Genomic DNA, 24,327 nt, shown 5'->3' on the forward strand with positions numbered 1-24,327 from the left:
CACGAGCAGCTGAATGACACACAAAATGACGTGATTTTTCCTTTACTCAAATGACCGCTTCCACTAGCAGCTCTGCAAAACTGCCTACAGAGGAAACCTGGGCTGAGTTATGCTAAAACATAGAGTTTATAAAAAAGGGCAAAGCCACAAAAAGCACAGGGAGAGCAGGATGGCCAGGTCTAGGTCTTTTGGATTCTGGGATTGTAGCCCCAGAGCTGCTAACCTTCACAAGATGACCACCTTATATTTACAATCACTCAACCCAATATTGATACTAAAGTTTGGACATACCTGGTCAGCTTAAATCGCGTACCCAGCAGGAGTTCAACTTTCCCCTACCCGTGTATTCTTCAGTCTCCTGCTGCACCAAGAGGAATACCTCTCTGCAGGGCCGCCATCAGGGGGGTACAGCCCATACACATGTAGGGGGCCACCTGTCCTCGCAATACCATTCAATTCTATGCTCCGCCATTCCCTTGCAGACTGGCACTATGTTGTGGGTCCTGTCCCTCACTAGCCCTCACACACAGCTGTAGGCCCTGCCCTCCCCTGTTCTCCAGTTGTTCACCCCTGGACAGGAGGGACGGCATTTACTAGAACCACTCACCTTTATTTTCCTGGGATGGAGAAGATAGGACTGGAGGAGGAAGAGGACATGGAATGCAGGAGGACATGGGACTGTAGGAGGACAACAACACGGTAGGTGGGCCCTGTGGAATGTTGGTGGTCAGGCCCGGGGGGGGGGGGGGGAGGAGGGCCCAGGCCAAAAACTGTGTAAGGGGCCCCAAAATTTCTGATGGCTGCCCTGCCTCTCTGCCTGTTTCATTCTCCACAATATAAAATAAATGAAACATTTAGGGTAGGATTGAGCTGAGACATCCTCAAAATGGCATGACAGGTAAGTTAACCTGGGAATTCCAGCACATTGAGATCTTCTCACCCTTGGAAACCTACTAGGTATGGTTGTCCTTTAGAGCAGTGGTCCTCAACTCCGGTCCTTGGGGCCCACTAACAGGCCAGATTTTAAGTATTACCTTGGGGAGATGCAGACTAGAATACTGCAATCACTGAGCAGCAAATGATATCACCTGTGATGTAATTTAGTTATCTTGCAAACCTGGCCTGTTAGTGGGCCCCGAGGACCGGGGTTGAGGACCACTGCTTTAGGGGACCAAATTAACAAATGAAAACACTGATTGCTGTGTTAGGGTAAGGTAGTTCTCTGTAGCCTGTTTGTGATCCAGCCAACTGTTTTAGACAACAAAGACAAGTTTAAGGCTTGGTTCACACTAGCCCAACTCCAAAGTTGCGTGATTTTTAGTGAAACTACAAAGTGGTTGTAAATCCTTCCATATACCCAGTGAAGGCACTAACCTGAGGTGATACACAGAGATGAAACACATTATTTGTATCCCTCTCCACTCTACATCCATGTAAGTTAGGTTTCCCACCTTTTCTTCAAGCCAAACCCGGACATATTAGTGGCGTACAACAAATTTTTTAATTTTTTTTTTGCAGTATACACTATAGGGTTGTAAAAGACATGGGACACCTTTGGGTGCACCAAAGAGAGCAGTACAGTAAAACCTTGGATTGCAAGCATAATTCGTTCCGGAAGCATGCTTGTAATCCAAAGCACTCTTATATCAAAGCAAATTTCCCCATAAGAAATAATGGAAACTCAGATGATTCGTTCCACAACCATTTATTCATAAATCCTTCAATTTATAGTCCATATAAAAAGATTATAGCATTGTGATAGGTTGTGTAACCATAAAATGTCCATCCACAAATAGCCGCTTCCACAAGGGGATTGGAAGCAAAATCCAGCAGGAGCTACAGGGTATCAAAGAGAAGGGAGGCGCCTCTAAGTGTAGCAATATGGTTACATTTAATGAAGGTACAACATTTAGCAACTCACATGGTTGATGAATAAAACAGGCATATCTAAGTATGCAGGCATCCGGGGTAAAGCTTGCACATAGACCATCTTCTGTACCGCCGGCTGCCAGTCTGTAATCCTGACCGGGAAGACCACCCTGCAGTAAAGCGATCTGAAAGCGAGGGGCAGCATGGATGGAAAGGATGATGTAGATGACGGTGCGGAGGATGGTCCTATGTGGACAGCTTTACCCCAGATGCCTGCATACTTAGATGTGCCTGTTTTATTCAACCATATGAGTTGCTAAATTTAACCACATTTCTAAACTTAGAGGCGCCTCTCTTCTCTTTAATACTCAGCTGTGACTTGAGGCTACTTGTATATCAAGACATCGCTTGTATATCAAGTCAAAATTTATTTGAAAATTTTGCTTGTCTTGCAAAGCGCTCTTAAACCAAGTTACTCTCAAACCAAGGTTTTACTGTACTTGATTTTGCTCCAAAAGAGGGACAGTCCCTCCAAATGAGGGACAGTTAGGAAGTATGATGTGGCTCTATAGCAGGACCCAGGCACACTTCAAGCTTGCTTATTGGACATTAAAGGAGATGTAGCACACTGATGAGGTCATCCCTCTGCGCACTCTTTTCTATCATTTGTGAGTCACTGCCAACATAGCACTGTCATAGCATTACAGGTCTTCACTTTTTCATAATGAATACTTAAAATATAACTAGAGGCAAAACAATTTTTTTTAGGTTTGGATAGAGTGAATAGGAATTAGAACACTTGTCAGATTTTATTGCTGTCTGTGCCCTCGTTAATTAACCACTTAAGCCCCAGGGGATTTTCCTGCTCAAAGGCCAGGGCCTATTTTGCGATTCGGCACTGCGTGACTTTAACTGACAATTGCGACGCTGTACCCAAATGAAATATACGTCCTTTTTTTCCCCAGAAACAGAGCTTTCTTTTGGTGGTATTTAAACACCTGTGCAATTTTTTTGTTTTTTGCGCTATAACAATATTTTTCAAATTTTTTATATGAAATTCCCCAAAAAAATGTAAAAATCTAATTTTTTTAACATTTTAGGCCAATTTGTTTTCTGCTACATATTACTGGTAAAAAAAATTGCAATAAGCGTATTTTAATTGGTTTGGGCAAAAGTTATTGTGTTTACTAACTAAGGGAAAGATTTATGTCATTTTTATTGTTTTTTTTTTTAACTAGTAATGGCGGCGATCTGTGATTTTTTTTTGCGGGACTGCGACATTGCGGCGGACAGATCGGACCCTTGACTAACATTTTGGACACTTTTGGGGGTACCGGTGACATTACTACAGTAATCAGTGCTATAAATATGCACTGTTACTGTAAAAATGACACTGGCAGGGAAGGGGTTAACTTTATTAGTGATCAAGGGGTTAAGTGTGTCCCTAGGGGCGTGATTCTAACTGTAAAGGGGCGTGGCTTCTGATGTAACCACAGAGACATACGATCCTACATAGCAGGATCGTATGATCTCTGCAGTTACACCAGGGAGAATGACAGGCGGCTTTGTTTACATCAGCCACTTGCCTTTCTCCCTCTCCTGCGGGAGATCGCAAGTGACCGGCGGACATCGGAGCCGCCGGTCACACGCGCTGGGTTGGCCATGAACGAGCGGGGCGGGAGTGCGCCTCCGGAAGCGTGCGCTTACCCCCTGCAGGCTCCTGGGCGAGCGACGTAGTACTACGTCGCTTTGCCTAGGAGGGGCTGACTGCCGCAGTATATATACTGTGGGTGGTCGGCAAGTAGTTAAAGAGAATCACCCTCTGTATTTGTCCTGTTTACCATTATCATTGAAAGTGAACGTAAAAGAAAATCCAACATTTTGGGGAGTCGCCAGAAAAGTAATAGAGGGAAAATCTTCAAATGGGGACACAAGTTCTGATGACCTGGACATCCCCAAGGAATTCCCTTAATTTGCAGGGATTTCCTCTCACGTCCTGCTTGGCTATGGGACAGGAAGTGAAGGGAAATCTCTGCAATGGAACACAGACTGTGAAAAAAATCTGACAGTTATAACTAGGGATAGACCGATATGATACTGATATTTTGGTCACAACGTATAGGTATCGGCCAATATGGGCCGATATTTTGTACATTTAAAGTTTTAAAAAATAAAAACAATTTTTGACACAAATCTGGTACTGAACATGTTAATTTTGAACTTTTTGCCAATTCTTCTTTGCAAAATAGCTCAAGCTCTGTCAGATTGGATGAAGAGTGTCTGTAAACAACAATTTTCAAGTCTTGCCACAGATTCTCAATTGGATTTAGGTCTGGACTTTGACTGGGCCATTCTAACACATGACTATTTTGGTCTAAACCATTCCATTTTAGCTCTTTTGCAGACTCTAATAGGTGTACTTCTAGGATTACCCTGTATTTGGCTCCATTCATCTTCCCATCAACTCTGACCAGGTTCCCTGTCCCTGCTGAAGAAAAGCATCCCCACAATATAATGCTGCCACCATCATGTTTCGCGGTGGGGATGGTGTGTTCAGGGTTATGTGCAGTGTTAGTTTTCTGCCACACGTAGCTTTTTACTTTTAGGCCAAAAAGTAACATTTTGGTCTCATATTACCGAAGCACCTTCTGAGTCCCCCACATGGCTTTTTGCAAACTGCAAATGGGACTTCTTATGGCTTTCTTTCAACAATGGCTTTCTTCTTGTCACTGTTCCATAAAGGCCAGATTTGTGGAGTGCACGACTAATAGTTGTCCTGTGGACAGATTCTCCCACCTGAGCTGTGGATCTCTGCAGAGATTACCATGAGCCTCTGGCTGCATCTCTGATTAATGCTTTCCTTGCCTGGCATGTCAGTTTAGATGGATGGCCATGTCTTGGTAAGCTTGCAGTTGTGCCATACCAATGCGACCAAGCAGCCGCTTGGCTGGTATTACATGCAGCGGGAGAGGATTCCCCCCCCCCCTCCCTTCCTTCCGTCGCATTCAGCTGCATGCTCAGGCTCTCCTGTCACACGGGGGAGACCCGGGCGACAAGCCGGCACATCCGCCGACTGACCGGAGACCCGAACAAAGCCGGAATCGGCTTTGATCGGATCTCGAATGTAGTAACCTGGAAGCGACGTCATGACGTTGGTTTACTCAGGAGCCAACAGCGGCAGTTTTCAAAAATCAAAAGTATTAAAAAATGCCAATCTTGGTGTTTTGCAAACTTTCAAGTGCAGAGGAGGAGTTTGGGGTCTTAAACACCCCAGATCCCTCCATAAGAGGTACCTGTCACTGCTTATTACTATCACAAGATATAATGTTTATATAATGTTTTGGGGTTCTAAGCAATTTTCAAGCAAAAAAATACTGATTTTAACTTGTAAATAACAAATGTCAGAAAAAGGCCTGGTCTTCAAGTGTCTAATGTGTCGAATTAGGTGACTTCTGAAGGCAATTGGTTCCACTAGATTTTAGTTAGGGGTATCAGAATAAAGGAGGCTGAATACAAATGCACACCACACTTTTCAGATAATTCCCTGTAAAAATGATTGAAAACCATTTAACAAGTTACTTTTACTTCACAATTATGTGCCACTTTGTGCTCGTCTATCACATAAAGACCCAATAAAATACTTTTACGCTTTGGTTGTAATATGACAAAATATGGAAAATTTCAAGGGGTATGAATACTTTTTCAAGGCACCGTAGTTCTAATTAAAATGTATCAATTGTGATTTTATATCTGCCTGGAGATCACTATGAAGTGACCGCCAGTGTGATTCATCAGAAATCTCTATAAGCATTGGGGCTCCATCGTTAAGGGGGCATGATGCAGACTGATTATGCTGTTATCCTAAAGCTATAATGTCACTTCTGCAGTTTGCCAAGATAAAACAAGGTATGCTAAAGCTGGCAGCACAATAAAATGGCATGAAGTGACACATAATTGACATGTAGCCCTGTTTCTATTCTTTACTTTCCCTACTATAGACGGTTACTAAACTAATACTAAACACACACTGTTTTATATACATTGTCCCTTCTATTTCTGTATATGGATGATATCACTGTAATTATTTTAATAATAAAAACATCAAAATATGTTTTTTCTAATCAATATACAACTGTCACATAACCCAGCTCTTTCTCAGCCTGTCTGCAGGGAAACATAAGCAGGAGGAGCTTACAGTCCTCTGCTGCTGGTCACATGTTAAAAAAAAAAAATCTTTGGAATACGGAGTAAAAATAAATAATTTATATCACTAAACTGTTTTAAATTGTCATAGAAATATTGAGTGGAAATAACACTATGTGAGCAGATTTCTGCCAGTCCCAGGCTGTGTCACGCCCCTCCAGCCTGTGTCTTAGGATGGGAGGGAGGTGAAGCCACCATTAATCTACATGTAATATTCCACCGTCATTTTGTTTAGCTGGCTAGTAGGCATAGAGGAGGGAGGGAGTGGGCTCTGTAGTCACGTAGGCTGCTCAGATATGATAGGAAGGAAATGGTCAGCATAGAAACTCACTGAAAACTGAGCATGTGCAGAGTTGCCACCACAGTTGCAAAATCCCTAGCGGCATTGGGGGTATGAACAGAAGGGGGAGATAGAGTGCAGCAGGATCAACCAGTTTTTTTTCAGAATACAGAAAACGAATCTCATGGCTCAGATTTAGTTAGAGATTTTGAGATAACAGGAGTTAGTATGAACATCAAGGAATACAGCATTTCTTGATAGTTTTTTTCTGATGTGGGTTTAGTGACACTTTAAAGTAAACCCATCACAAATGTAGCCAAGCAAAAGTACAGGATTTAAAAAAGTCATAAAAGTCATTAACTTCAGTAAAAACTGCATGCTAAACAATCAGTTGACACAGAACTAAAGCTATATGCAAATCACAACTTCCTGTAAATATCAAGCTTCAATGCCCCTTCACAACACTAATACTTCCTATTGGTTCTCTAATGCAAAGGTCTCCAAACTTTTCAAATAAAAGGGCCAGTCTACTGTCCTTCAGACCTTAGGAAGGCCAGATTGTGGCCAGTGGGGGTAGAAAATGTCCCAGGCCCAGCATCAGTGAAAATGAATTTGGCCTCAGGGTTGGTGGTCAGTGGGAGGAATAGTGCCCCATTATTGGTATTAGTAGCAGGAATAGTATCCCATCATTGGTATCAGTGGAAGAAATAGTGCCCCATTGCTGGTGTCAGTGGGAGGAATAGTACCTCATATCATTGGGAGGAATAGTGCCCGAAGGCCGAATAAAGGCTAGCAAAGGGCCATATCTGGCCCTCAGGCCGTAGTTTGGAGACCCCTGCTCTAATGTGATGGAGGGTCTTAATGGCCATAAGGAATCAGGGGAAATAAATAGGGGGCTGACCCAGCTCAATTTTTTTTTGATAGAAAAAGTTATTTTTTAAAAATGTTGTTATTTTTTATTATTGTTTACATTATGTGCTTGGTGTCATAAAACACTTGCATTAGAGCCGGTTCACACTGAGGCGACTCGACTTCGGGGGCGACCTGTGAAGTCGCGTGCACCGCTGTGCACCGCGACTTCGGCGCGACTTGCAGGGACTTCACATAATGGAAGTCTATGCAAGTCGCTCCGAGGTCGCCCCAAAGTAGTACAGGACCCTTTTTCTAAGTCGGAGCGACTTGTGTCGCTCCTATTAGAACGGGTCCTGTACTACTCAATGGACCGCGACTTGTCAGGCTGACAAGTCGCCTGACAAGTCGCGGCAGTGTGAATGGGCTCTAAAAGAGTCAGTTTTCCCTTCAATTATCTGAACATTTTCCTGGTTAGGTACACTGAAATGTTGTTCCTGTCTGTGTTTTGTCTCCATGTCCACTGTATCTTGGTAATAAAGCTAAAATTTTATTATCCCACAATGACTGTTGCTGTGGGAACATGTCCCTTGTTGTGCCTGCGGGACATTGTCCAGTTATTTTGGACACAGATTTTACTTTTCAAGGTACTGAAACAATGAGGTTTGCACGGTGTGGGTTAAAGTTGGATAGCTGACAGTCTCTATATAAATATAGTAAACTATATTTTTATGTAAATAATACAACATTTAATACAAAAAAAGACAAGCCATCATAGCTTTGGTAGTTATGTCCTCAGTGGCCTATTCATAATCTGTCTCTGACAATATGGCAGATATACTGATTTCATAGATGATTCATGCAGTTAATAAGACTGATGTGGCTAATTTACTTTTATTTCCATCAGACCCTTTTCCAGATGGGATTATGTGCAATATGAGACAGCATGGAATTTTCATCACACAGGACTCCTGCCTGACATGAATGAAGGGTCCTATGATATTTCAGCTGACTCTGCACAGCAACTTCATGGTGGCCAAGAGAAGGAATATATTTTCACAAGTAGAGTGTAGTAGTCTTGCATGGTTCTTCAATCATGTGGTATTGAGAGCTACACGATTCTACTGTATAGTTTACTCCACAGGAAACCATTTGTTCCATTTGTAAGGCCTGGTTCACACCTATGTGATGTGCTGCATTGTAGGTATTTTATCATTGAACTCAACATAAGGTACCTTTTGATAAAAGCGCATTATAGATGCAGCAAGCGGAAATTTTTTAAAGCACTTCACCTAAAACACACAGGTGAGAACAGAGCTTTTAGCAATAAAATGCTATTCCTATTGATTAATCTTTATTGATTTTTTTAGAACAACTGAGCTACCCTGCGCAGCTCAAGACTAATAAAATGGCCTCCAGAAAGTGGCTTAGTTGTCCCAATCAGCATGGAGTGATGAATCATGTATGGAGTTTGCATGTTCTCCCTGTGCTTGGGTTTCCTCTGTGTGGTCCAGTTTCCTCCCACACTCCCCAGTCATGCTGATAGGTAAATGGCTGCTGTAAGAAAAAAAAAAAAATGGCCCTAGTATGTATGGATGTGAGATAGGAACCTTAGACTTCTTGAGGGCAGGGACTGACGTGAATGTAAAAGGTCTAAAGCACTGCATAAACTGTGAGTGCTTTATAAACACCTGTAATAATAAAAGGGTTATATTTCTTATTAGGAAGAGATTAAAATCGCCCATAAAGCTCAGCTTTAACACCAGCATAATTTATTCCCTAACACTAAATAACCTTTTCTGCACCAATAGACAATGGTACTACTCTGAGCACATCACCTCAATCACAGCAACATTTTTTTCTGGCTCTTGGCTATTACAGCAAATGTTCTACTATAAAGTACTGTGTAATAAATAAATGAACAAACATTCTAAATGCTTCCACCTAGTAATGAAAATCCTCTCTAAAGTTAGATGGAATAATACTGTAGCACTATGAGTGTACAAAAATGGTTCCATTCAAGGACATATAATGGTGCACCTTCACCTGCTATGAGCCTATGAGTGATACATCTACAATTCTGTATACATGCTTTGTGGCCAAGTTACATTTTCTCTGCATCCTAGCCATTAAGCCACTTAATTTGGAATTCTTAACATGGTTGTGCCCATCTCAGTGTATTATCTGCACAGAATGTGTTTGCCTTTAACCACTTCCTGCCCGCAGTATAGCCAAAAGACAGTTACAGCACAGGCTCCGTTTGCCGGGAGGGCATCCATGGACCTCCTCCCATGATGCTGTTCGTGCGCTCCCTGCAGAGCGCAGATGGCATGCAGATGGCATGCTTTTTAGATTAGGGTAAAGGGCCAATCGCAGCAGTCCTTTACCACGTGATCAGACGGTTATGGACTTTTCTTTCCTCGCGATGATGTGAGGAGAGAAAAAGAGAGCCGATAACCGGCTTGTCTTAAAGGGACAACGACACTGAAAATTAAGGCACTGATTATCAGTGTCCTGATTATCAGTGCAGTCCCAACAATGCTGCCAATCAGTGCCCATCAGTGACTCCTCATCAGTGTCACCTATCAGTGCTGCTCATCAGTGCCGTCTACCAGTGCCTGTCAGTGCTGCCTATCAGTACCACCTATTAGTGCCACCACATCAGTGCCAACCAGTGCTGCCTCATCAGTGCCCATCAGCGCACATCAGTGAAGGAGAAAAATTACCTTTTTGCAAAATTATATAACGAAATATGAAACACATTTTTTTTTTCAAATTTTCGGTTTAGCAAAAAAAAAAAGAACAACAAAAAAAAAGGTGGTTATTTAAATACCAGCAAAATAAAGCTCTATTTTTGTGGAAAAAAAAATAATAAAAATTTCATGTGAGTAGTGCTGCATGACCACGAAATTGTCATTCAAAGTGTGACAGCGTTGAAAGCTAAAATTTGGCCTGGGCAGGAAGGGGGTCAAAGTGCCCAGTAGGCAAGCAGATAAAATGTATTTAAAATGTGCAGTGAATAGGGGAGCCTTTACTCTCATAAAAGCAGTCTACCTTGTTAAAGTGGAACTCCTTTCAAATCTTTTTATTTAGTCTCGTATAATGTGAGAAAATGTTGTTGGGTTTTTGTTGCTTTGACTCAATTAAGGAGATTTCTTTCTACATCCTTTCTCACTGATAACCAGGTCTCTACTGTGAGCAGAAATTCCTGTTTCCTGTCTCTGGAGTACACTCTCCATATATCACCGGAGATGCCTTGCTATCTGATAGTTCTACCCCCAAAGTAAAAGTTGCCAGCCCTTCCTGGACCGGTTTGTAATCAGAGACCAGTAAAGATAGACATGCATATTACATGTAATAGCATAGTCCTGCAGAAGGATAGAATCAAGTCAAAATCAATTAGGAAAGCACGGATAAACATTTCTAAAATCTAGGGCACTTTCAAATATTTGGTAATGATCTGTGTCATGCCTTCAGCTTGGAAGTAATTAATGTTAGTGGAACTTGCAATACCAATATTGTCCACAAGATGCCACTGTGACAATACAATTGTTGTACGGTACTTTATGGTATTTCCTGTTCTCTATTACTGAGTATTAGTTCCACCCCTCTGTGAGAAAATCTCCATTTTAGATTTACCTCAGGAAGGAGCAGTCAGCATCTGAGGTTGTTGTGGGAGATTCCTGAACCCCCCTTTGAAGCATCGCTGGTATGCCTTTGAACTGTCAGTTATATACTCAGTGCATATATTGTTTATGTTTGTACACTGATTGTATGTTTATCTGTTTATTATAGTTTCGCCATATTCTCAATCCTATCTGATCAGTCCTATCTGACTATTCACAATCCTATTTGCATATCCATCTGACTTGTAACCTGTTTTATGTGACCACCATTCTTTCACTGGAATAAAGCCTTAAGTTACAAAAGGACTGGTTATTGTAGGATTAAAGGTTTAGCTGTATGTTGAGCTGCACACGCCTGGGGCATACGTGTAGTGAGAACAGAACAGTGAAACAGCGGCTATCCAGCAAGTGGGATTTAGGACAGCGACTATACAGAGGCCTGCTACCCTGCCAGCGCAGTCATCTGCATATGCAATACAGCAGTCTCTACACAGTCAAGCATTCCTGCAAGCAACATGTCACATAGCCAGTCATCCTCACTCAAGACAAGGTCCAGAGTTTCCGGCTCCTCTAGATCTTCCTCCTCAAGCAGTGCACTCGCCATTGCACGTGCGAAAGCTGAAGCCGCCAAGGCCCGAGCAGCCTTTGCTGAGCAAGAAATGCAGATTAAACAGGAGAAAGTGAAGTTAGAGGCCGAGGAAGCCCTCCTAGAAGTAGCCCTAGAGAAACTGTCTGTAGAGAAGGAAGTAGCAGCAGCCGTAGCTGAAGCAGACGCCTTAGAATTAGCTGTATACCCGAGAAGTGAACCCAGCAGACGCAGCAACATTCTCGATCCAGCAGCTGAAACTCCAAATTCTCTACAACAAACTTCAGATTACATCAATAAACACTTTAAAACAAGCAGTGTCAAAGATGACGTCAAAGAGACAAGCCAAAGACACTCCACGGTACCACCGCAAGTCAGTGACAAGCCTCAAGCCTGCAAACGGGAGAAATCCGCACAAAGTGATGTCTCCTATGACAGACTCCCCATAAGTGAGATAATAGAATCACCCTCTAATCGCCCTCCAGAACCAACGCCCAAGCCAGAACGGTACATCAGAGGCCAGCTTGGCACCAGCAAAAGGTATGACTACACACAGCCATCTTACCATGACAACACACAACAGGCTAACCAAGCCACCATAGACTTTGCAAGGTTCTTTGCACGACGCGAGTTAGTCACCAAAGGACTTGAAAAGTTTAATGACCGCCCTGAAAACTACAGAGCCTGGCGGTCATCCTTTCAAAACACTATCAGAGACTTAGGGCTATCTTGCAGCGAAGAGATAGACCTCCTGATCAAATGGCTTGGAAATGAGTCTGCCGAGCACGCCAGGCGAATCAGGACAATAAATATAAACTACCCAGACACTGGTATTAGAACAATCTGGGATAGACTTGATGAGTGTTTTGGTTCAGCAGAAGCAGTAGAAAATGCATTATTCAAAAGACTTGATAACTTTCCCAGAATACCTAGCAAAGCCTACCATAAACTTAGAGAGTCAAGTGACTTGTTAATGGAACTTCAAGTAGCTAAATCTGAGGGAGACTTACAAGGACTTGCATTCCTTGACACAGCCAGAGGTGTCAATCCCATTGTGCAAAAGTTACCCTATAACTTGCAAGAGCAGTGGATTACACACGGATCCCGATATAAAAGACAGCATGATGTTCCATTCCCTCCTTTTACTGTTTTTGTGGACTTTGTGTGCCAGCAAGCTAAAACAAGAAATGATCCAAGTTTTGATTTTACGCTGTTGTGTGCCGCTCCTGTGGGACTTAACCCTCGCAAACCTCCAGTAGCAGTACACAAAACTAATGTGTCTCCTCCAGGTTCCTTTCACAGGTCTGCCAACTTCTCTAACTCCGAGACAAAGGTCCAAGATCCTGGTAAGCAGTGTCCCTTGCATCGGAAGCCACATCCTCTACTAAAATGCAGAGCCTTCAGAGAGAAAACCCTGCAGGACCGCAAAGCCTTCCTCAAGGAGAACCACATCTGCTACAAGTGCTGCTTTTCAACATCCCATCTCGCCAAGGACTGTAAGGTCAGTTTAAAATGCACAGAATGTGACAGCTCAGATCACAACACAGGATTGCATCCTGGGCCAGCTCCATGGACTTTACAACACACCCTCAGCACTAGTGAGCACGGCGGGGAGGAGGAGCACACCACCACAACTACACCATAGGTCAGTTCACAATGTACAGAGATCTGCAAAGGAGCCATAGGTGGTAGGTCCTGCTCCAAAATCTGCCTAGTCAGAGTCTAACCAGCAGGCCAAAAAGACAAAGCTTTTAAGCTTTACATAATCCTGGATGACCAAAGTAACAAGTCATTAGCCAGCTCAACTTTCTTTGACATGTTCGGCATTAAAGGCCTCAGCATTCCCTACTCCTTAAAAACTTGTGCAGGAATAGTGGAGACGGCTGGTAGGAGAGCATCTGGCTACCAAATCGAGTCCATCGAAGGGCGATCTCGCTTGTCTTTGCCAACACTTATCGAATGCAATCAGATCCCTGATCACAGATCTGAAATTCCTACACCAGATGTAGCTGCTCATCACCCACACTTGAAACGCATAGCACATCTGATACCAGAACTTGATCCTCAGGCTCAGATTATCCTACTCCTCGGGAGAGATATCTTACAAGCCCACAAATCAAGAGCTCAGATTAATGGTCCCAATAAGCTCAGCTCAGGTTCCCCCCATAGCAAGCTGCTTGCTGTGGGGGCACTCAACAGGAGGGAGGGGCCAGGAGATCAGAAGAGGGATCTGAGAAGAGGAGGATCTGGCCACTCTGTGCAAAGCCACTGCACAGAAGAGGTAAGTATAACATGTTTGTTATTTTTAACCAAAAAAAACAAGACTTTGCAATCACTTTAAGCTGGCCAGCCATATGTTAGTAAATTAATATTCTCAATACATTTATTAACTCAATTAAAGTCACCCAAACATACGTCAAAATTGTGTTTGCTTTTAAAATTAAATTTTGGAATGAATGCAACTCCCCAGATGAAAACCACAGACTGTTTGAAATTCATTTGTTCGAGCAAAAAATTGACATCCCGCTCTTTCAAATGTTCTCATCGCTGCACTCACAAGCAAACCTCATTTTGACTCCAACAATGATAAAATCAAACGCTCTTAGAATTAAAATTTTCTAGTGTATGGCCAGCTTTAGTCTATGCAGCTGTCTTCTATAGAGTAAACATGTAAATAAGTTGCAAAATAAAAGAATTCATTGCCAGCAGCATGAATTTAAAAAGTAAAATCAATATCGGAAGTGGTCTGCTCCACTCCACTCTAGTCTAATCACAGCACTGCAATCATACTTTATATGAGACAGATTTGCATTAACACTTAACGGCCTGTTCACGTTGCGGCAATTAATGAAAAAATGCAGATTGCTACCACCACACATGGAAACACACGAAGCACAGTATATTACCTTGACGTGCTAATGATTTTTATGATGTGATTGTTGTGTGCTGCATTGCACAGCCTTGGCAGCCAATTGAAAATTAATGTACTGCTTAACCCAATGCACACTAAAGGGGTGATACAATACTTGCAAGAATTACTGCAATGTACTGGTGTGAAAGGAGCCCCAAAATGTATTTTTCCTTGTTAAGGTAACTTTGTAGTAAAGAAAAATGTTCTGAACAAAAGTATTGGCTCTAAAGATCACATCTTATACTGAATGGTAATGTAGTTGTACTATATAAAATATATATATCGCTATATATGTAATATTGTTGCTAAAAATACACAGATAAAATGAATTACATATATCGATAATCTGCCATGAAATCATGCATACAATCAATAACACAAAAACTTATCATAGAAATGTCCATACAATGCAAAAATGGTATGTGGGTAATATACCAATAAAAAAGTGACCAGTGCTCCAAAAAAAATCATCCTAAAGCATAGATAGGGCAGTGCTGATTTAGACAATCATGTGTGAATCCATTCATAATACAATAAATAATTAAAAATTGTAATAAATATCAATTAAATTCATATAAAAATTGGTGATCAAAGTCCATGTGAATGTGCAGAAAGAAAAAATATATGTTTCGTGGTAATCCAGAAACGGGATGTAAACCAATCACAGTGTCACTTCCGGCTGTAGACCGGAAGTGAAGTCACCTGGCTCCTCCCGACGCGCTGCATCACTACACGGGTGACGTCGCTTCAGGTCTCCACACCGCTCAGTGCGGGGACCAAGGGGTCCACTTCCCCTTGAATCTCTACATACCTTACTTTAAATAAATACTATTTTAAACTACTACACTATGGAGCCTTAATTTTTATCTTACATGAGTGAAGGAGATATGCTTATCCAATGCTAGATGAACCAGTGTCATTATTGGAGCGAGACAAACGATCCTTTTATCTATGCTGAAATGCTTTAATTATGCCTAATTAAGGTGAGCAGCCACTGCACTCAGTGTTGGATTCTCTGTTTTGGATTGCCTCACATCCGTGACACTGTGTGATTGATTTTCATCACGTTTCTGGATTACCACGAAACATATATTTATTGTTTCTGCACATTCACATGGACTTTGTATATATTTTTTGATCACCAATTTTTATATGAACTTAACTGATATTTATCACAATTTTTAATTATTTATTGTATTATGAATGGATTTGCACATGATTGTCCAAATCAGCACTGCCCTATCTATGCTTTTGGATGATTTTTTTTTTGGAGCACTTGTCACTTTTTTATTGGTATATTATCCACATACCACATACCATTTTTGCAGTGTATGGACATTTCTATGATTCGTTTTTGTGTTATTGATTGTATGCATGATTTTATGCAAGATTATCGATGTATGTAATTAATTTTATCTGTGTATTTTTAGTGCGGTTTTTACATATATAGCGATATATATATTTTATATTTTATCATTGCAAGTGGTGACAAATTGTCTGCTGTTAAGCTTTATTTGCACAGTTTCCTTACACCCTTTATTCATCCTCCTATTGGTTAGCGCATTGGTTTATTACTTTTATTTGATTTTATTTAATGTAATTGTACTGTCTCCCTTTATTTTATAAAGTGCTGCACAAACTTTGTGCATAATAAATCCTGTAGAAGAATAATATCTGTGAAGTTACAGTAATATTACTCCGTTAGCCACTAAAGCCCCTTGAAATACCCCCGTTTTCCTGGGGGCACATAAAATAGACATACCTGTTCCTCTAACCAACATTGCAGCTTACATACATGAGTGACCCATCACCAGGCACCAGCAAAGTCACCCAGTCAGTTGCTTTGGGGGGTGTGCAGAGAAATATTATTTTAACTTTTAAGGGTACTCCCTTTACAGCGGAGACTTTATTTTTAATGTTTTTAATTTAAAAAAAAACTTGGACATTCAAACTGAGCACATGATATAAAGTGGATAAGCAGAGGCTACTAAAGAAAAATCAGCATGTCTAAATGATCCATAAATCCAAGAGATATAAGTAGCTAATGTTTAAGCAACATTTCCTGCAAAGGCCAAGCTTGACACTGACTTCCAATTCTCCCTATTGGTTAGTGAGGCCACCGATCACATTAAAGGACCAATAGGGAGGTTCAGGAGGAAGGGGATAGGACCAAGTTTAGCTTTTACATGCACAAGCTGAGATTCCCATGTAACATTATATACATTTCTATACATAACTTTTTTTAAAGGTAATCTGCAATTATGCATTTTCTAATCATATATCTACTTAGAATTGCCCATGTTCATGACAGATTTACATAAAAAATAAAGGATGTAATATCTGAGGGTCTTTGGTACAGCAGATATTACATTTCAGATCATGTTTTCAAAATGTACCATTGGAAAATCAAACTTATTTTTTTTTTTTACTAAATGTAAATTTAAAATCCCAATTTAGCTTCCACAGTATAAAAAGTTATAACATTTTCAGTAAATGTATATTAGTAGTCTCCTATTCATGTAATAAAATACAGTATAAATAAGAAATTCTTAAAAAATAACAATGACAATTGCAAAATGAATCAAATGATATATATGTATGCTATTTCCTCCTTTGGGTCATTGAGTTGACAGTCACTTACAGTGTATCGGTTTAAATCTGAATTATGGAGCACAGTCTAAAGGCAAACAACAAAGCATGAACAATTGTACGTACATTTTCTGGCTGCGTACTCTAGATTAAGGCACCTTCCAAGGAAATAGTGATAGGATGCCATCTCCCCTTCTGATATTCGCACTAGAGAAAATAGCTTTACATTCTTGGGCATTGGCTGGCAACATCTTGAACACCAGTATGCCATAGACAGAGAAGGAAGGAGCTGAGAAACATAGTCTGCCCTGTACACAGAATTATTTCTGAGACAGGCACTGATCTCTCTTAATACTACACAAGGATGTATTCCTTACCGGCAACTCAGTGATGCCTATCACTAATACCTTCAAAGCTTAACGACTGTTGTGCTTTTCTTGGATGTCATTAGATGTACTCCAATGAAAACATGCTTTGTGTTTTCTCTTTTTATGTAAAAAAAAAAAAAAAGACCTTTGCCTGCAAAAAAATGATACAGTGTAATACGGAATTCATTCTTACTGCAGCCATGTGAGACAGCTATGCTCAGCATCCAAGTACAGAGCAGAGCGCTTGTTTCTATGAAACTTTTTGCAATATCTTCTTGGATTTAGAAGAGTAAAACAAAATAAGAACCAATTTCCCGCTGATGATTAAATGATTATTCAGCAATGATAGAATACATAAAAAAATATATAAAAACAATGTCTCCACAGTTTAATGCTTCAGTACAATACTCAATCCAATTTCTATAGATAAAATAATCCTAATTTGTTTTTGGTTTGTACAGTATCTCCTTATGTGAAAAATGTAAAGAATACATTCTGCATAACCACTACATAATTTGGTTTGGCCATTTAGCTGTGCATCTAACAAAGATTGAGCATTAGTAAATCCAAACTTCTGCCGGATTTATTTTTATTTTTAGATAGAATTGTATCCCATCCTTTATATAAATTATATTGAGGATGGGATAAATAGCTAAATCTCAGTTTTTGCAGACGACAGAAAAATAAGTAGGGCAATAACTTCACAGTAGGATATAGAAATTTTACAGGAAGACCTGAACAAAATAATGGAGTGGGCAACTACATGGCAAATTAGGTTTAATGTGGAGTAATGTAAAGTAATGCACTTGGGGGCTAAAAACAAAAACTCAAACTACTCACTAGGGGAGAACCTCTTTGGGAATTAAGGATGGAGAAAGATCTGGGGGTCCAAGTAGAGGACAGACTGAGCAACAGCATGCATTGTCAAGCTGCAGCTATCAAAGCCAGCAGAATTATTAGCCTGCATAAAAAAGGGGATATTCTCCAGAGATAAAACTATAATCCTGCCACTTTATAAAACTCTGGTTAGGCCACATCCGGAGTATTCCATCCAGTTCTGGTCAGCAATCTTCAGAAGGGATGTGCTGGAGCTGGAGAGAGTCCAAAGAAGGGCAATCACGAGGAACTAGAAGCACTATATTTATTCTCGCTGGAGAAGTGATGCTTGAGAGGGGACATAGCAATGTACAAACCTCTAAATGGGTATCCCAGCGTAGGAAAAAAAAAAATTTAATTTTAGGAAGTGTAAGAGGACACATGGCCACACAATAAGATTGGAGGAGAGGCGGTTTAACATTAAACTGCGTAGGGGTTTTTTCATTATCAGGGTGACAAGGATGTGGAACTCTCTTCCACAAGTGGTGGTGTCAGTGGGGAGTATTGATATTTTTAAAAGACTCTTTGATGTGCAAGAACACAACATACAGGGATATGGGAAATTATTATCGACAATGACACACGTACACCTACACAGGTTGAACTGGAAGAACTATTGTCTTTATTCAACATTACCAACTATGTAACTATATGTAATTAGTTAATATTAAAGCTTAATAAGTTAATATATCGCTGCATGTATTTGTTTACATTCTAGCAGTGTAACTGAATTTGACTTGGTATCAGCCTCTTGCAGTCCATCTAGAGTGGATCTCTAGAGTGGGAAGGAGAAGCAGCAAGAGGAGCCAATCAGTCTTTATGTGCTTTTAAGGAGCACAATGAAAGTAGGAGATAGCAGAGGGACAGAGAGAAGTGCTTATCACTCTGCTGCTCTCAGTCACAGGTCAGGGTGGATAGGTAACCTAAAAGAAGCGCATTTTTTCAGCAGAAATGGGGGGAACGCATTACGGCACCTCCAACACTGAATGTATGTAATTGCAAGGGGTGTGAAGCGTGCTGGATGATCTATTGATGCTGGCTTCTGGGGGATCTGTTTTTGTGTAAGGGTCTATTAATGCTGGTGGGGCATATATTGTTGCTGGGGGGGTCCTATGTTGCTGGTAGAGATCTACTATTGAGGGAGGGGTCTGTTGTGGCTGCCTGCTGTAGGGTTGAATGATGCTGGCTGCTGGGAGATCTGTTGTTGCTGCTGGGGGGTCTAATGTTGCTGTGGATCTTTTGTTGTTAGGGGGTGGTATTTTGTTGTGGGTGGTACATTGTTGCAGTGTGGGGGGTCTATTATTGTGTAGGTGAACTATTGTTGCTGGGGTCTGGTCCATTATTTCTGTGGGAGTCTTTTGTTTTGAGAGGGATCTATTGTTGCTGACTCCAGGGGATCTATTTACTGCTTTTTTTGTTATTAGACAAGAACAAATTCCATACAAATTATTTAGCACCACAAAATTATACTTGGGGCAGTACTGGGAGGTGGGTAGGGGGTGGAACCAAGGTATTATGCTCAGAGGTGGATAGGGCCCACGCCAGGGAGCCCTGCCTGTAAGTGTTAAACTACAGCAGAGAAATATCAGGTCTCCTGCCCTGGTGTATATGACTGTACTGTGTGGTAGAGCTCTGTGAATCACAGAACTGTATGGACATTATCAGAAGTTCTAACTTCTCTCCACTCTACTAAAAATGCATTTTTGCCTGTTTTGCCACCGAAGAGATTTTCTCAATTTTTTTTCTCGAATAGGAACTGAGTGTGAAGCTCCTGAATTGGGTCACAGATGGCAATAAAAGTGGTGTTAACCCTTGCACACTCTGTCCAAAATAAATAAATTGTTATGACTTAAAGCGGAGTTCCACCCTGGGAACGTTTTTTTTAATAAAAATACCCCCGGGACAGTCAGGACTAGTGCATTCCACAATGGCTAGCCTCTGATCTGTCCCGGGTTGCACTTACCTTTTAGAAGAAACACTTACCTTGAAAATGTATTGTCCAGCGCTGCCATCTCAGGTGTGGGCAGCTTGGAGCCAGCGCGATCCTCTTCTGTGTCCTCTTCCGTCTTCTTCGGTCCCACGATGCACTGCACCAGCCCCGCCATCACTTCCGGTGCCGCAGCGTCATCACTGCACAGCTTCTGGGCATGCCTTCTGGACATACCTTGCTAAACAGCTTCTGGGCATGCCCAGAAGCTGTTTAGCAAGGTATGACGGCGCCTGAACCGGAACTGACGTAGGGGCCGGTGCAGGCGCATTCATTCCTGGGAGCGATGACGTTCAGCTCCCAGGAATCATTGCAAGCCAGGAAGTGACGAATCGCCGTGGCCGCCGAGAGGAGGAAGAGGAGGTAAGGTAAGTATATTTTCTTCTAAACAAGGTAAGTAAAAAAAAAAAAATTGCGATCATCCATTTGTTTTTCAGGTGACCCGGAGCAAGAAGATGGAGGCAAGTATAATTTTAGGGTGGAACTCCGCTTTAAGATAGGCTTCGAACATTAGAATTTTGTGTTAAAAACTGCACTACGCTTCTTTTCAGATAAATGCAGTTCAACAATGGCAGCCTCCACTTTCCATTTTGGTCATGATTGAGCAATTGTCATATGCTTTTATTTAGGGTTATCTAGTCCATTCTCTCTCTTCCCATGATAATATAGGATTACACTATTTAGCAAATAACGTTCAAAACTGTATATATTCCACTATAGGTTAGCCAGTGTATAGTTTGGTTTATGTTACATGGTTTAGGCTAGATTGCTTCTTTGTTTGACCTGTAAGCAAATGCACACTGCAACGAGAGGCCAGACAGGAAGAGCAGGTGCTTGCTGCTGTATAAATAGTTTGGATCAAGACAAATCCTCAGCCGCTTTATCTCAGCATCACAGGAGGATTAAAGCTGAAGGAAATTGTATTGCACTTTGATGTGAATCATGTGTCCAAATACTGGAGGTGGGTGGAAAGACTAATCTATTCAATGAACTTTACAACCCGGCACCATGCTGCCAATGCTGCAGTTATTGGAGGCATAAACACTCTGCCAGCTCTAGCTATAAACCTGCAGACATTGTATGTTGGGGTAATCTGCAACAGGTAAAAGAAATGCTAAGAAAATTTCAAAACTCTACTACCGTATGTACATAATAAAGTAACCCATACATGGAAAAATACTGTGATGTCAAGTGACATTTCTCTACCAGCTCTTTTCTCTTCTTTATTTCACCACCTTAAAGTGTTTAGTATGTAACCCCAATTTTTTTTTATTTTTTTTTTAGACGCCCTTGTCATGCAGGGAATATTTCTCTTCACACTATGTCCTGGAGATGAACAGGAAATAAGAGTAAATCTCTCCAAAGTGAATGGAATAGAATATTGATTGTCATAACAACTAGTATCCCCATTGGAGATTTCCACTTTTCAATAGCAAAGGTCACAGGTGATCGTTAGTTAGAAATGTAAAAAGAATAAGATATGTTGTCAGCACACCAACAAACTTGTTTAACCTCCGTGGCGGTAATCTCGAGTGTGGCTCGGGGTTCATTTTCAGTACCAAAAGCGGTAACCCTGTAGTGAAACTTACCTTGTCCCTACGATACCCTGATGTCCTCCCGCTGTGCCCTCAGGCCGATGCCGGCATCTATCTTCAGGGTTCCCTGCGTGTGACACGACACAGGGGGAGGGCGGAACCAGGCGGGAAATTTAAAAAAAAATTAACAAAACATGACATGATACACTGCAATCTGTTAGGATTACATTACTTGTCTTTAACCAATTCACCTCAGTTTTGTCCCTAGTGCTTTGTCCGGTGCCCTGCCTGCACTTTTACTGTTTTATTCCTTTTATTTTTATTAATATTTTTTTTATTAAAAATCTATTCATGAATTTATTAATTCAAATTTTTTTTAAATGTATTAATTAATTAATTTATTCATTTATTAATAATTTAATAATAATAATTTGTATTCACTTTTACTGTTTGATTCCTAAGAATTACAGGCCTACAATATACAGTAAAACAACAGATTCCCATGCAAAACAATGTACCGCTTTGACATTCAAAAAATACTGACATACTCAGACCACCAGCGAGGTTAAATGAAAAGAATGCTTACACAGATAAGCAATGTTTTGGGACCACTTACGGACCCATCGTCAGGCATGTGCCTGTCTGAAAAGGAGTTTTAAAGAAATTTTGGCGAGTGAAATGGCAAGGTATCTTTGCAAGGTACTAAACCAAAAAATCCCTAGAAATCTCTTAAACTTGCCATATATGGATTACATTTGGTGATTTCATCAGGAGCCAGATGAATTTCAATCAATGTATGGGCAGGGAAGTTGTACAGAAATTAATCTGCCAATCAACTTCTGTACAGCTGCACTGTGGGATGTTCCCCGCTCGATCAGTGCAGCAAGCTATAGTCAGCAATGATAATCAGTGTATTTTGGCGATGGGGAAGTCTCTCGGTGTCAGAATGCATTAGCTCAGCAGGGAGTATTCCCTGATGAAACGAAATTATGCAGCGCTAGCTCAAATAAAGTGTTAAGTATTGTGATATAAATACAATAATCAATATTTTATAAAGTGCACACTGTATGATTAAATATAAAAAAGTGCTAAGTGCTTATAAATATCTAAGCAGTAACAAATAAATATATATAATAGTGTACAATAAACAAATAGGTGATTAGAAATAGTCCAAATAAATATTCAGTGCTTGAAAAGAGTCCTTATAGTGATCCAATTAAGGTGCCAAGGTGCCAAATAATTAAGCCATGCTGGACTTCCTTATTGATGATCGGGGATCTGTGATTTTGGTAGTTGTGTGTGCTGTGATCGCTCCGCGGCTCCTCCTCTGACCCGCCGACAGTCCAATTCACTTTAATGGGACGGCTGGTGATGCGGCAGTGACACAACAAGGTGGAAGCGGAAGCTGACCCAAAAAGTTCCAAGGCTACATAGGAGAAGTTCTGGTCCTGTAAAGATCCCGGGCAATGTGCAATAATTTTGAAGGTCTATGATTATCTGCAATCTGGTGAGTGGGGAACCTTGAGGGGCACCATATCACTCTGCAAGCACCTTAATTATTTGGCACCTTGGCACCTTAATTGGATCACTATAAGGACTCTTTTCAAGCACTGAATATTTATTTGGACTATTTCTAATCACCTATTTGTTTATTGTACACTATTATATATATTTATTTGTTACTGCTTAGATATTTATAAGCACTTAGCACTTTTTTATATTTAATCATACAGTGTGCACTTTATAAAATATTGATTATTGTATTTATATCACAATACTTAACACTTTATTTGAGCTAGCGCTGCATAATTTCGTTTCATCATATTTTCCTAAGACTTTCTTAGTGTTTGCAGCAGCTGCCCATTATTGCATTTATCCATATTTAAATTTTCACGTTGTGTAGCGCGGGTTTAATTTTTGTTTTTTTCACAGGGAGTATTCCCTGATGCACCTAAATTGTGTAGATGGAGGAATCAAGTAAGTATTTTTCTTTTAACCCACTGGTTGAATGGGAAAAATTATCCATCTATAGACTGCCTTAAAGTGTTTGTTACCCCAACACTTCATATTCCTGATTTGTGCCTGCCGTACCATGTACTTGTATGAGAAAGTCTCCTGTTCTCTTTGTATTGCTTCCTATATGTGAAACCTCTGATGTTCCTGCCAGTCCCTCTGCTTTTCTAATAAAAACTGACCACATTAGGCAGGAGAGCTCAACGTGGTCAGTTCTCTAGCTATGCTGGGAACTCAGTGTACTCTTCTCTAATGATCAGACTTGTCCTGACACGCCCCCGCTGCACAGCCATTCACTGGGAAGCTGTGTGCTGCTCCTGCTCCTCCCCCAGCTCTTATGCAGCTGAGAACCAGGGGAATGTGATCACTTATTACAAAGGGAAAAGAGCTATTTATAATGTTTTCTTTTTTATATCTATACAAAAAAATTTTTGCCAATCATTTCTATTTTTAGCTGAATGGGTTGTTTTACAAGGTGATCGTTTACAATCACTTTATGCCGGCCATAGATGGTTCCAATCTCGACAGTTCAGCAGGGACCAGCTGAGATTTGAACCATGTATAGGCAGACTGATTGTACCCAAGTCAATCCAACAATAGAGTTGGGTACAACCAGCATGTCAGATTTATAACAT

General features: G+C 40.8%; 1 protein-coding gene across 5 annotated transcripts in view; it reads right to left on the bottom strand.

Annotated features, from left to right (window-relative positions):
- MCF2L2 (MCF.2 cell line derived transforming sequence-like 2) overlaps window positions 1-24,327 on the bottom strand; it is a 529,158-nt gene that overhangs the window by 448,289 nt on the left and 56,542 nt on the right. The gene's annotated exons all lie outside the window — the stretch shown is intronic.

Source organism: Pelophylax lessonae (assembly GCF_965119305.1).
Source record: "Pelophylax lessonae genome assembly, chromosome: 3".
NCBI classification, from domain to species: Eukaryota; Metazoa; Chordata; class Amphibia; order Anura; family Ranidae; genus Pelophylax; species Pelophylax lessonae.